Consider the following 13,913-nt stretch of genomic DNA (forward strand, 5'->3'; position numbering starts at 1 on the left):
TTGATCAACGTGATCATGTGTTTTTTCTGCTTTATATTTTATTTATTCATATTTTATTTATAAATATTTATAAATATTTTATTTATATTTATTAATATAATGTACTACATTAGTTGATTTTCTTGTGTTTAACCAGCCTTGCAAACCTGGGATAAATCCCACTTGGTCATGTTGTAGAATTCTTTTAATGTGTTGCTGTATTAAATTTGTTAGTATTTTGTTGAGGATTTTTGCAACTATATTCATTAAATTTTCTTTTCTTGTAGTATCTTTTGCTGGCTTTGGGTTTAGTTTGATATTGGCTTCACAGAATGAGTTAGGTAGCTTTCTCTTCTCTCCAATTTTTTTGAAGTGCTTTCTTGAATGCTTCGTAGAATTCACATGTGAAGCCATCTGGTCCTGGACTTTTCTTTTTTGGGGTCTTCTGAATGACTGATTCAATCTTTTTACTTGTAATTGGTTTGTGGAGGTCAGCTATTACATCTATAGTCAATGTTGGCTGTTCATGCTTTTCTAGGAAGTTACCCATTCCATCTACATAGCCTAGTTTATTAGCATATAGTTGATCACGTATCTTCTCATTAACTCCTTTATTTCTGCCGGGTCAGTGGAAATATCCCCTCTCCCATTTCTGATTTCATTTATTTGCATCCTTTCTATTTCTTTGCAGTCTAGCTAAGGTTCCTTGATTTATTGATTTTCTCAGAGAACCAACCTACAATTTTATTGATTTTGTCTATTGTTTTCAAATTCATGATTACATTTATTTCTGCTCTAATCTTTGTTATTTCTTTCTGTCTGTTTGATTTGGGGTTACTTTGCTGTTCTTTCTCTTGTTCTTCCAGATGAACTGTTAATTCCTTGTATTTTGCTCTTTCTTCTATTTTAATAGGAATTTAAAGCAATAAATTTACCTCTCATCATCAGCTTTGCTGCACTTTTTGTTTTTTTAAAATTTTTTTGAATGAGCAGGCACCAGGAATCGAACCCGGGCCTGCTGAGCCACTGTGGCCTGCCCTGCATCCTTTATATTTTGATATGTTGTGTGTTCATTTTCATTTGCCTTGAGATATTTACTTATTACTCCTGTAATTTCTTCCTTAGTCCACTGATTGTTTAAGAGTGTGTTATTTAGCCTCCATATATTTGTGAATTTTCCAGCCTTTTGCCTCTTATTGATTTCCAACTTCATTCCATTATGATCCAAGAAAATATTAAATTTATTGGACTTGCTTTGTGACCTAGCCTATAGTCTACCCTTGGGAATGATCCATGAGCACTTGAGAAAAATGTTTATTTCTTATTGTGGGGTGTAATGTTCTGTAAATGTCTGTTAGGTCTTGTTCATTTACCATATTATTCAAAATCTTTTTCCTTATTGATCCTCTGTCTAGATGGTCTGTCCATTGGTAAAAGTGGGGAATCAAAGCCTCCAACTATCATGGTAGAGGTGTTTATTTCTCCTTTCAGTGTTGTCAGTATATGCAGCATATATTTTGTGCACTCTAGCTTGGTGAATAAATTTTTATGATTGCTGCATCTTCTTGATGTGTCATTCTTTTCATTGATGCGCTGTGTTCTCCTTTCTCTTTTAATTTAATTTACATTTGAAGTCTAATTTGCCAGATATTAGTATAGCTAATTTCACTCTTTTCTGGTTTTTGTTTGCCTGAAAAAGCTTTTTCCACCCTTTCACTTTCAATCTGTTTCTGTCCTTGGGTCTAAAGTGAGCCTCTTGTACATAATATAAAGATGGGTCTCATTTTTCAATCCATTTTGCCAGTCCATGTCTTTTGATTGTGGAATTTAATCCATTAACATCAAATGTTATTTTTATAAAGGCTGTACTTTCTTCTATCATTTTGTCTCTTGAATATTGTATGCTGTATCTTTTCTTTTCTCTATTTACCTTTACTGATGGTCTTCATTTCTACACTCTTCTCCAAACCTATCTCTCCTGTATTTTCCCATCTGCCTATAATGCTCCTTTTATTATTCCTTGTAGAGCCATTCTTTTAGTCATAAACTCTCTCAGTGACTGTTTGTTTGAAAGTATTTTAATCTCCCCTTCATTTTTTTCTTCCTGGGTGGCCACTAGGAATCGAAACCAGGTCTCTGGCATGGCAGGCAAGAACTCTGCTTGCTGAGTCACCATGGCCTGCCCTAATCTCCTCTTCATTTTTGAAGGACTTTTTGGTTATGAAATTCTTGGTTGGCAGTTTTTATCTTTCTGAATCTTGAGTATATCATAACACTACCTCTTTGTGTCCATGGTTTCTGCTGAAAAATGCACACATAGTCTAATTGAGCTTCACTTGTATGTGGTGAATTACTTTTCTCTAGCTGCTTTCAGAATTCTCTTTGTCTTTTACATTGGACAATCTGATTAGTAAATGTTTTGGGGTATGTCTATTTTGATCTATTCTGTTTGGGGTACACTACATTTCTGGAGGTGTAGTTATATGTCTTTCATAAGAGCTGGGGGATTTTCAGTGATTATTGCCCCCATAAATTTTCTGCCCCTTTTTCCTTCTCTTCTCCTTCTTGGATGCCCATAGCACATATATTAATGTGCTTCATGTTATCATTCCATTCCCTGAGACCTTGCTTCTATTTTTCTATTCTTTTCCCTTTCTGTTCTTTTGTATGTAGAATTTCAGATTTCTGTATTGTAGATCACTAATCCTTACTCTTGTCTTTTCAAATATGCTGTTGTAGGTCCCTGCTTTATTTTGTTAGCTGCCAGAATGTGAGATATTAGAAGTAGAATGACTTTTTAAAAGGGGAATTTATTAACTTGCAAGTTTACAGTTCTAGGGCTTTGAAAATGTTCCAATTAAAGTAAGTCTATAAAAATGTCAAAATTAAGACACCAACAAGAGGCTACCTTCACTCAGGAAAGGCTGATGAAGTTCAGGGTTTCTCTTTCAACTGGAAAGGTATGTATGAAACATGGCAATGTCTCCTATCTTTGTCTCCAGGCTTCTTGTTTCATGAAGTTCCCCTGGCGATGTTTTCCTTCCTCATCATCTGGCTGCATGGACTTGGGTGGTTCTTGTGGCTCTGTAGCTTTTTCAAAAATGTTTCCTCTTTTAAAGAATTGCAGTAAACTAATCAAGACCTACCTGGAATGGGTGGAGTCACATCTCCTTCTCATCAAGGTTAATACCCACAACTGTGCATGTCACATCTTTGTGGGCATAATCTAATCAAGTTTCCAACCTGCAGTGCTGAATAGAGATGAAGAGAAATGGCTTCCTCCATAAGATAAATCAGGATTAAAACGTTGCTTTTCTAGAATACATAATCTTTTCAAACCAGCACAGTCTCCATTGTTTTTTTCATCCCTCTATTGTGCCATACAGTCCCATAAGTTCTGCCATTTGTTTTTCAAACTTTTGACTTTTTCTTTATGTGTGGCCAATGTCTTTATATTCTTCATCTCTTTTGTCATATCTTGCCTCATCTTGTTGATTTGATTTTTCATCCGCTTTTGCATGTTTGTTCGTTACACCTTTAATTAGTTGTTTCAACTCCTGTATCTCATTTGAAATGGTAGTTCATTACTTTGGCTGGTTATCTTTGAATTTCCTAGTATAGATAGTTATTTCTTTACTGGTGTCTAGGCATTTGATTTCTTAATTAGTTTATTCTGAAGGTTGTTTTCATTCTTTTACATAAGTTTTTCTTGTTGGTTGGTTTTGCTTTCTGTCTTTTATTTGGAATTCAGTTAAACTTATCCTAGAACTCTAGTGTAACTTCTGTTTAATCAATCAGAATTTTTCAGTCTCTAATTTTTTTGGTTCTTGCCCTGCTCTTATGGAACCTCTTTCTTTTTTTACTTTGTATGCTATAAGGCAGGGGTCACATTTCATTCTTTTTCCATGTGGGTATTGCCTTATTACAGCACCATTTGTTGAACTTTTGTTTTTATGTGATTTTTCATTTGTTTGTTTTCTTGTTTTTGTTTTTGGGATGTGCATGGGCTGGAAATTGAACCCAGATCTCCCACACGGCAGGCAGGAATTTTACCACTGAACTACCCTTGCACTCCCTATGGAACCTTTTCTGAGGAACATCTTCTCAGATATGATTGACCCAAGTCAGATGCTCCTGACCCGACAAGCCCACCTCCTAGAAGGAGGGTGCAACCAGTATCAAGTGTCTGTGAGGATGAGACCCAGTAGGCTGTGAGGCTTTCCAATAAGAACTCTAGACTCTGTGCTTTCCTTATCCTGTCCAGCATGCAGTACTTGTCAGCCTGCACATTCCCACCAGCATAACGTGATGCAGTGTCTTTTATTCTCAGCAGCCTCTCCCTGCCAGGGGTGTGGATCAGACAAAAGCTGAGGTACTAGTTGTGCTTAGGTTGCTTCTGTTTTCCTGCCTCTGGGGACTGAATTCCCTGAAGGAGGGCAGCCAATTGAGCTCTGTCATGCCCCTATTTTCTGAGGAAGATGTACCCTTTATGGAATTGTCCTCATTCACCTGACTAGTTACTTTTTCTTTGAGACATGCCTTATTTCTGCCCTTGCCTGGAACATTTTGCTGTATCTATCTAATGAGCTGTGAAGAAGTTAAAACAAAAAAAGGAGAGAGAGAGCAAAGGCTTTTTACAGCTGGACCCAGCTCCCCAGGTTTGCCAATCAAAAACTGCAGTTGATACAGTGCTGTATGTGTCACCATTTTTGGAGGCACAACACTTGTGTTGGTTTGAAAAGAAGTATGCTCCATAGAAAAGCCATGTCTTAATCAAAATCCCATTTCATAAAGGTAGAATAATCCCTATTCAATACTGTATGCTTGAAACTGTAATCAGATCATCTCCCTGGATGATATGATTTAGTTAAGAGTGGTTGTTAAGCTGGAGTAGGTGACGACATGTCTCCACCCATTTGGGTGGGTCTTGATTGGTTTATTGGAGTCCTACAAAAGAGGAAACATTTTGCAGAATGAGAGATTCAGAGAGAGCAGAAAATGCTGCAGCACCACGAAGCAGAGAGTCCACCAGCCAGTGACCTTTGGAGATGAAGAAGGAAAATTCCTCCCGGGGAGCTTCATGAAACAGGAAGCCAGGAGAAGAAGCTAGCAGATGACGCCATTTATGCCCTTCCAGATGAGAGAGCAACTCTGACTGTGTTTGCCATGTGCCTTCTCACTTGAGAGAGAAACCCTGAACTTCATCGGCCTTCTAGAACCAAGGTATCTTTCCCTGGATGCCTTTGATTGGACATTTCTATAGACTTGTTTAATTGGAACATTTTCTCAGCCTTAGAACTGTAAACAAGCAACTCATTAAATTCCACCTTTGGGAAAAGCAATTCCGTTTCTGGTATATTGCATTCTGGCAGCTAGCAAACTAGAACAGCACTGTTCCAGTATTTTGTGCTGTACAACTAGAAAAGCTTCTGTTGTTTTGTTTTATTTTGTTTTCTTCATCAGCCCTGCCCCTTCTCAGGTGGGACAAAAACCCTGGGTTCCTTTGGTGCTTTCTCTAGCTTTATCTGTCTCAGGGCCTGTTATCAGCAGTCTCAATTTGTTTATTAATTCAACAATTGAAGCTTAGTTGAGCTAATTCCTTGATTCTAATAGGGTCTGTTTCTTTACCTCTTGGGGAACCAGTCTGCCATGACCATGGGGGAGGGACACCAGCCTCTGCACCTTGGGAGACTTTCAGTTCTGTGTGGGAGCTCAGTCATTCCACCCATTCCATACTGGTGAATGCTGTGTTTGTGGTCACTGATGTCACCCAACAGTTGTTCCATACAGTTCCTGGCTATTTACTAGCTGTTCTGGAGGATGATCTAAATCGCACATCTCTCTGTGCCACCATCTTGCCCTGCCTCCTTTGCTCATGTAGTTTTTCCCTTTCATGGTACATTACATTCATTTATTTGTTTGTATTGAGCCACCTTTGCATACATGGGATAAATCCCACATGGCCATGGTGTGTAGTTCTTGGATTTTGTGTGCTAATATTTTGTTTAGGATTCTTGCATCTATATTCATAAGAGAGATTGTCCTGCAATCATTGTAGTATCTATGTGGCTTTGGTATGAGGGTGACATTGACCTCACAGAATGAATCAAGAGCATCCTTCCTCTTAAATTTTTTTGGAAGAGTTTGAGGTGGATTGGTGTAATTCTTGAATATTTGGTAAAATTACCCAATGAAGCTATTTGGTCCTGGGCTTTTCTTTTTTGGGAAGTTTTGGATCATTGATTCAATCTTTTTACTGGTTATTGATTCATTGAGATCTTCGATTTCTTCGTCAGTCAATGAAGGTAGTCTGTGTATTTCTAATAATTTGTCCACTTCATACAGGTCATTTAATTTGTTGACATATGGTTGTTCTTAGTATCCTCTTACAATCCTCTCTATTTCAATCAGGTTCGTGGTAAAGTCCCCCTTTGATTTCTTATTTTAATTTTTGTGTAATAAATGACTTTAGCTAATTAGCAATAGGGGACATACATTCTCCAGAGACTCCAGCCAGGTAAACAACTTTGGTTCTCTATGCCAACCCATTCACAGGGCAGTTTCATATCATCCTCTCCCTATTGCCTATAAGGATCTCTCTGACATATAGCCAGCCTTTGTATTTGGGAAATAATATAGGGAGTCAGAAATTGCCTTATTTCATCTTCCTACCACTCAGGGCTGAACGCAGGCCTTTTTTACAATGTGAACTCATCATGAGAAAGTGTCCACTTTCTGAGTAATCCAATACTGGTATTCTCAACCTGTTATACTTACTGAAAACAACCAGTTTTCTTACTTAACATTATCCATTTCCACTCTCCAAAACTATACAAAGATTGCAAGTTGTAAAGGTGTTAGGGAAATTGCTGAGGACCCACATATAAAAGGAATAAATGTGAGTGAAATGTAACCTGTCTCTGTGTTGCTTAGGAATTGATATGTTAGTTTATTTTCAAGTGTAATTGTTCATAGACTAAAAGCCAAAATAGTCTGCATATATGTTCAGCTGCATAAGGAACAGACTAGAAATTCATAAAACATAAGAACTAAATTTAATGGCTGAATTTGGACACCAACAATTCATCCATAAATGTTTCATCCTTTTAAATAAATGCACTATACTTCAGTATATACATGTAGAAAATGATTTAAATACTTTCATATTTACCTATAGTAAAATAAGTACCTCAGTAATAGAAGAATAAGATATGTGAAGGCATGTAAAAGCATCAGGCTATATGCCCTATTTTTTCCTTTTGGTTCCTTTTTCACTGAAAAATTACACAATACTTGTTCTCTATGTTTAAAAAAATTTTGTTGGTATCTGTAGTTTATAAATGTTAATTTCCTATTCTAAAGAAGTACAAACAATTTAGAATGTATATGGAATATCCAAATTGCAATATTGAAAGTTACAAAAAGGACATTCCATTTTATGAATATTGTTTTGATGCATCTTTTTTTACTTTAGTATTAATAAGAAATTATTATACTTCAGTTGAGTAGAAAACACCATATAAAGAGGAAATAGGCAGAAAAAGAAGTGACTGAAGTTAATATGACAAATACTTTTTATGGAATTGCACTGAGATGATAATGGAGTCATGAATGGACTCTTTCCCACCAAATATGTGGATATTATTGGTGCCCCAGTCATATCCTACTTCTGGACTGGTGTGCACACCCATACCTGACCGGCTGTGAATCTTGGCTCTAGACTACAGCATTGTCCTTCTTCAGAGAATTGTCCTCAGCTAGAGGGAGCTGCATGGACAGGAGGTTCCCTGAACTCTGTGGTAGGCAGTTCTGCTTCAAGGTAGGACTAAATGTGCTGCAATTCATGCTCCTGCTCTTTACTGCCCCAAAGAATATTAAGTTGCCTCTTCCTACTATATTTAAATTCACTAAATTTTAAATTTTAAATTCAGTTTCTTAACCACATTTCAAGTGTTCAAAAACTGTAGCTCATGGTTACTGTAATGGACAGTGCAGAAAACATATTTTTGTTACAGAAAATCTTATCAGACTTCTCTGTTCCAACTTCCTATGGGTTGGGATCATGGTAAGGTTCAGCTGAGACCACAGCCTTGCCTTGTGCCTGTCTCTGCCCTATGTTGCTACCCTCACCCTCTTTCTTCTAAGAGCACTACCTCAATAACCCTCACACAATGGGATTCCTACTTTGGGTTTCTAAACCTGATTCTGTTGAGCCTGGCCTGAAAAGCTGTCCATCTCCAGTACAATCTGTCATTTCCAATATGGTGAGAGACCCGTTTCTACATATAAATGAGTTCAGCCCAGACAGAACAGGTAGAAGTATTAAAAGAAGTTCAGATTCACTCATGGCATTGAGAATGGAAATTTTGCCAGTATTTTTTTAAGGACTAATTCAGGAACTGGACAGGTCAGAGTTTGCATGTTGAATGTATCAGCAAATGTACAACATGAAATATCCTAAATATGGACAATATCTTGGGAACTGTTAGTCTTTAAAATGGGTAGTTTAAGTATCTACTTTTACTGAAATATATATTCTATTTAACTTTTCAGGTATATTTTATGTCAATATACCGCTACACCTAGTATATTCCACTGATGAGCATTTAACTTCTCTTACTTTAATGCCTGTTCTCTTCATTGCTAATGTAAAATTGTGCTCTTGGGAGATGTTATTTCTCATTATATCCTTTTGTTAGTACCTGTTATGTAGACTGTCACCTTTATTTGTTTGGTAGAATCTATCTCTGTCTCTATTTATACCTATTATTTTTTCAACATGTATAATCATATTATCTCTGTATTATTTTCAATTGTTTATTTTTGTATACAAATAAATAATTTTGTGTAATTTTTATGACAGGACTTTCATATCATGTGCTGATTGTTGCTAATGTCACAATTCTTTGTTTCTGTAGCTAGGATGAATGTGTGTAATATTTTCAGTCATTATTATCTATATCTCTTGGCTAATCTGGAACAACTTTCTGATTGCATTACATCAATTAATTTTTATTTAAAAATGGTAATTTGAAATCAAATTAGACAACTATTTTAATGTGTGTTTACATACGGTTTAAATGAAATGAATTGTTTCTTTTAATCTTAGCAAAAAATATTCCTTCTTTTGGAAGGTTGTCTTCTGCGGTGTTGCAAACAGCTGCAGGATGGATGAAAGCCACCCAGGAAAGGAGGGCAAGTGATCTAGATGAGGACACACCTTTGAGAATCTATTTAATAATAAATCTTGCAGCTAGATCTTTCCACAGCCAGTGTTTCTAAGGCATAAGCCCTTTCCTGAGTTCTAAAGAAGAAAATTTTGTAAAACGAGAAGCTAGAATGTGACCTTAGTGTCCTAATTACCTCGCAGTGTGCCCTCTGAAGTGGCATTGAAGCCATTTTATCAGGTAGAAGCAATCACATTCTCTGTTCTGTTCTAGTGCCTCCTTTGCCTGATATATTCTTACTTTCTCAACCTAAAATCTTACTCATTTTTATACAAATAATATAGGATGTCATCCAGGGTTCTTTGTTTTAATTAGTAAATATTATACTTTAAAACAACACATGGTTTAAATACATTAAAACCAGAGATTTATCTTTTATCAAATGCCTCATTGATGTTTTGTGAGATGGTAAGGTTGACATCTACCATTATTTTATTATAATATTGCATTATCATTTTGTTACTTTTCCTTGGATGAATCTACATTTTAGCTTTTCCTCCCTTCGCTTTGGTGAAAATATCTTCTATTAGATAGTTGTTTTTCCCACTTAGTGTCCAATGAGTGTATGTATATTTGTGTATTTGTGCATGAGACTGAACCATGATTTTCTTTGTATTTGCTCTTCAGTATAGGTGTGAGTCAGGGGATATGTCCTGTTTAGACTGTTTATTATGTTTTATAAGGAGTTCTATTATGAAATTATGGTGCATATATTTTTGTGAGTTTCTTTGTTCACATCCTTATGATAAATTTAAGGAAGAATAAAATATTGTGAAATAATGGATACCATATGTAACAAGTGATAGCTTCCTCTGAAATATAATGTGGTCATTAAATCATGGACTTTGGTATTAAAGGCACCTGGGTTTGGATTAAAACATTTAAGAGTTTACTGATCTTGGGTAAGTTATTTCACAAATGTAACCCTTTTGCTTATATTTGAGGAGTTGGCAAATGTGCTGGTTTGAAACTGTTCTGTCCCCCAGAAGAGCCATGTTCTTTAATCTCATTCAATATTGCTGGGTGCAAGCCTTTTGATTAAGTTGTTTCCATGAAGATGTGACCCACCCAATTGTGGGTGACACTTTTAATTAGGTGGTTTCCACGGGGATGTGTCTCCACCCATTCAAGATGTGTTTCCTTACTGGAGTCCTTTAAGAGGGGATCATTTGGAAAAAATCTTAGAGCCCACATAGCCAGAGATAATGGAGATGAAGAAGGAAAATGCCCTGGGGGAGTGTCATGAAACCAGAAGCTGAGAAAGAAAGCTAGCAGATGTCAACATGTGCCTTTGCAGTTGACGGAGGTGTTTCAGATGGCATTAGCACTTCTTGAATGTAGGTAATCTCTTGTTGGTGCCTTCATTTGGACATTTTTGCAGCCTTAGAACTGTTAACTTGCAACTTAATAAATTCTCTTTTAAAAGCCGTTCCAGGGTACACAGGTGGTTCAGTGGTAGAATGCTTCCCTTCCATGTGGGAGACCTGGGGTTTGTTCCTGGAACACGTAACCGCCACTCCCACCAAAAAAAAAAAGCCATTCCATTTCTGGTATACTGCATTCTGGCAGTTTTAACAAACTAAAACAGTAAATAAATTTCAAAATTTTAGAGCTTATGTAAAATAAAGCATGTAAATGATTTGGAGCACATCAAATACTCAACAATACCAGATATTACTTGTATTATTAATTGTAATTAGCATATCAGTACATTTTTCAAACTTTAGATATGTTTTTTATTTTTCAAACCTTAAAAGTTGCTTTGGTACTAATTAAATGTTGCTTTCTTTGAAATAACATTCTTCCATACTGGTGTTTTGGGTTTGAGTGTGAGGATTGATCAGTTGTACAAGTCCTTTGAATATATGATGTATTAAATTCCTATTATGTGTTTTTTACATTTAAAAATTTATCAATTTTTACTTTTTGGTTTTTCTTGCTATTTTAATTATGGGACAAAGAAAACTTTTAATAGTGATAGAAAAATATTTCTCAGAGATCTCTCTACCCCGACTCTTCTTTTTGTTCTTTCCTTTTCCCATGTTTCAAATTTATTTAATATTTATTTTATGCCTATTTTGTGCCAATTTCTATCACACATTAGTGGGTCTATACCTGAACCTGATTACGATTTTAAAAACAGAAGAATTAGGAAGTTACTAGATCCTTAAGCATTTGTATGGATGAATTCAAATTTCTTATATATCTGATGCCACTACATTCACGTAAGAGCCATGCTTATCCAAGACTAAAACTGATTGAAAATGGAAATCTTTAGAGCTGTCACCATGTTTGGCAGAATGACACAAACTCTTCAAGATAGCTCGTGGAGAGGTGGTTATGTAAAATTAACCTAATACAGATGTATATTCTAAGATTCTAAAAATGTCAAAATAATCTTTTCTTAATGACTTTCCTGGTACTAGTTTTGGTTTTACCTTGCATCTGCCATTTCTTTGACAATGTATATGACTTTGTCTCCATGTATTTATGTATGTAATTATTGTATTGTATGTATGTATTGCACTTTGTATGCAGATCCTACAATTGGATAACTTTTTAATATACTTATCATCATTAGAATTTTGAAAGTGAATAATCCCATCTCTTTCAGGAATTCCACTCACTCCAGTTGTGCAGAACGTGTGAAAATCAAGTCACTAGAGAAGGAATGTGCTGGCCAGTGGTTTTAGAGTTCTTATTTGATTCCAAGTGACTGTGCACAATCAGAGAATTTTTGGAGTTCCTCTTAAATTGGTATGATAATTATTAGAGAGCAAGTGTTAAGCCCTGTAATTGAATTATGATGGGGTTTAGGTTACCATTCTAAATTGCAGTTTTAAGGCTCTGTTTGAATGAGTTTTAGTACTTTTACCTCTATACAGAAAAGCGAGGGTAGTTTTCACAAATATTTTAGGTAGAGTAGAAGGGCAATTCTGCTAAAATGTGCTTATGCAGCATTATATTTTGAATACAATTTAACCTTTGCATAAGTACTTATTAGGTCATAAATTCCCCTATCTCAATGTATTCTAGAGATTATATTTATTATATTCTATTTCAAGTGATATATGTACAAAGTCGTTTGTATAAAATCATGAGATTTATATATAATATAATCTCTCTTCTCCTGTATCACTGTAGCTCTTCTTGATTCTGGTCTCTTTCCATGTTTTTCCCTAATTCTCTGGGTCTCTAAAATGTACATACATTCTAACTGTACCTTAAATCCTATTAAACTTAATCTAGGACACACTTTCCATCTATGATTAATGCAAACCCAAGGTCTGTTGTTTGATTTTTTTTAAATGTAATGTCATTCCTTTGGGGGATAATATGAAAGACAATTGATATGTAGATAACACTGAGAAAATCATATTATAAAATAGTTGCCTCTGAAACCTCTTGACCTTAAATTATAAACATGATATAATTAAACTTTCTTTTTTGAAAGAAAATTATTTATTAAAATTTGATTTTAATAGGAGGCATGTGGTAACAAAGGATGGACCAGAAAAATGGAAGTTCTTTTACTGGATTTATTTTGGTAGGCTTCTCTGATAGACCGCAACTGGAACTAGTTCTCTTTGTGGTTCTTTTGATTTTCTGTATCTTCACTTTGCTGGGAAACACAACCATCATTGTATTGTCCCAAGTGGACCCCCATGTTCACACCCCTATGTACTTTTTCCTCTCCAACCTAAGCTTCCTGGACCTGTGTTATACCACCAGCATTGTTCCACAGCTCCTGGTTAACCTCAGCGGAAAGGACAAATCCATCTCCTATGTTGGTTGTGTAGTTCAGTTGTATATGGCTCTAGGTTTGAGAAGTGCAGAATGTATTCTCTTGGGGGTTATGGCTTTTGACAGGTATGCAGCTGTTTGCAGGCCTCTCCACTACACAGTAATCATGCACCCTCGTCTCTGTGCTCTGATGGCTTCTGCTTCCTGGCTTGCTGGTTTTGTCAACTCCTTATTGCAGACAGTGCTCATCTTCCTCTTACCACTTTGTGGAAGAAATAAATTAGACCACTTTTTCTGTGAGGTGCCGCCATTGTTCAAGCTTGCCTGTGTTGACACCACTGTGAATGAATCTGAGCTCTTCTTTGTCAGTGTCATCATTCTTCTCGTGCCTGTTGCATTAATCCTGATCTCCTATGGTCGGATTGTCAGGGCGGTCTCACGGATAAAGTCAGCAGCGGGGCAGAGGAAAGCTTTTTTGGGACGTGTGGATCTCACCTCATAGTGGTGGCCTTGTTCTATGGTATGGCCATCTGTGCTTATCTCCAGCCCAGCAACAACTACTCTCAGGATCAGGGCAAGTTCATATCTCTCTTCTATACCATCATCACACCCATGATCAACCCTCTCATATACACTCTGCAGAACAAAGATGTGAAGGGAGCACTTAAGAAGGTGCTTTGGAAGGATGATGTGTCCACATGACTTCATTGGAAGGACTCTGAATGTCAGAGCCCTTTATATATGTGTGTTCTTCAGAGATTATCCAAAATATCCCTGACAACTCTCAAAGGAATTTCCTATTTTAATTCTCTTAGGGAAATAAATGTTCAAAATAATTTCATGGACTCGGGACAACCTCCAAAGATGCTGAGTCAGTATTCCTAGAGCATCTGTATTACTATTTTTTAAAAGCAGTTCCACAGGTTTTTATTACTTGCATCCCCTTATAAGAATATTATTCCA

The 13,913-nt window shown here is 36.2% G+C and overlaps 1 pseudogene; it reads left to right on the top strand.

Moving 5' to 3' along the window:
• The first annotated feature begins 12,696 nt into the window (after positions 1 to 12,696).
• LOC143669020 (olfactory receptor 2B8-like) lies at positions 12,697 to 13,652 on the top strand (annotated as a pseudogene).
• The last annotated feature ends 261 nt before the right edge of the window (positions 13,653 to 13,913 follow it).

This window comes from Tamandua tetradactyla, chromosome 25 (genome assembly GCF_023851605.1).
Source record: "Tamandua tetradactyla isolate mTamTet1 chromosome 25, mTamTet1.pri, whole genome shotgun sequence".
In the NCBI taxonomy this organism is placed as follows: domain Eukaryota; kingdom Metazoa; phylum Chordata; class Mammalia; order Pilosa; family Myrmecophagidae; genus Tamandua; species Tamandua tetradactyla.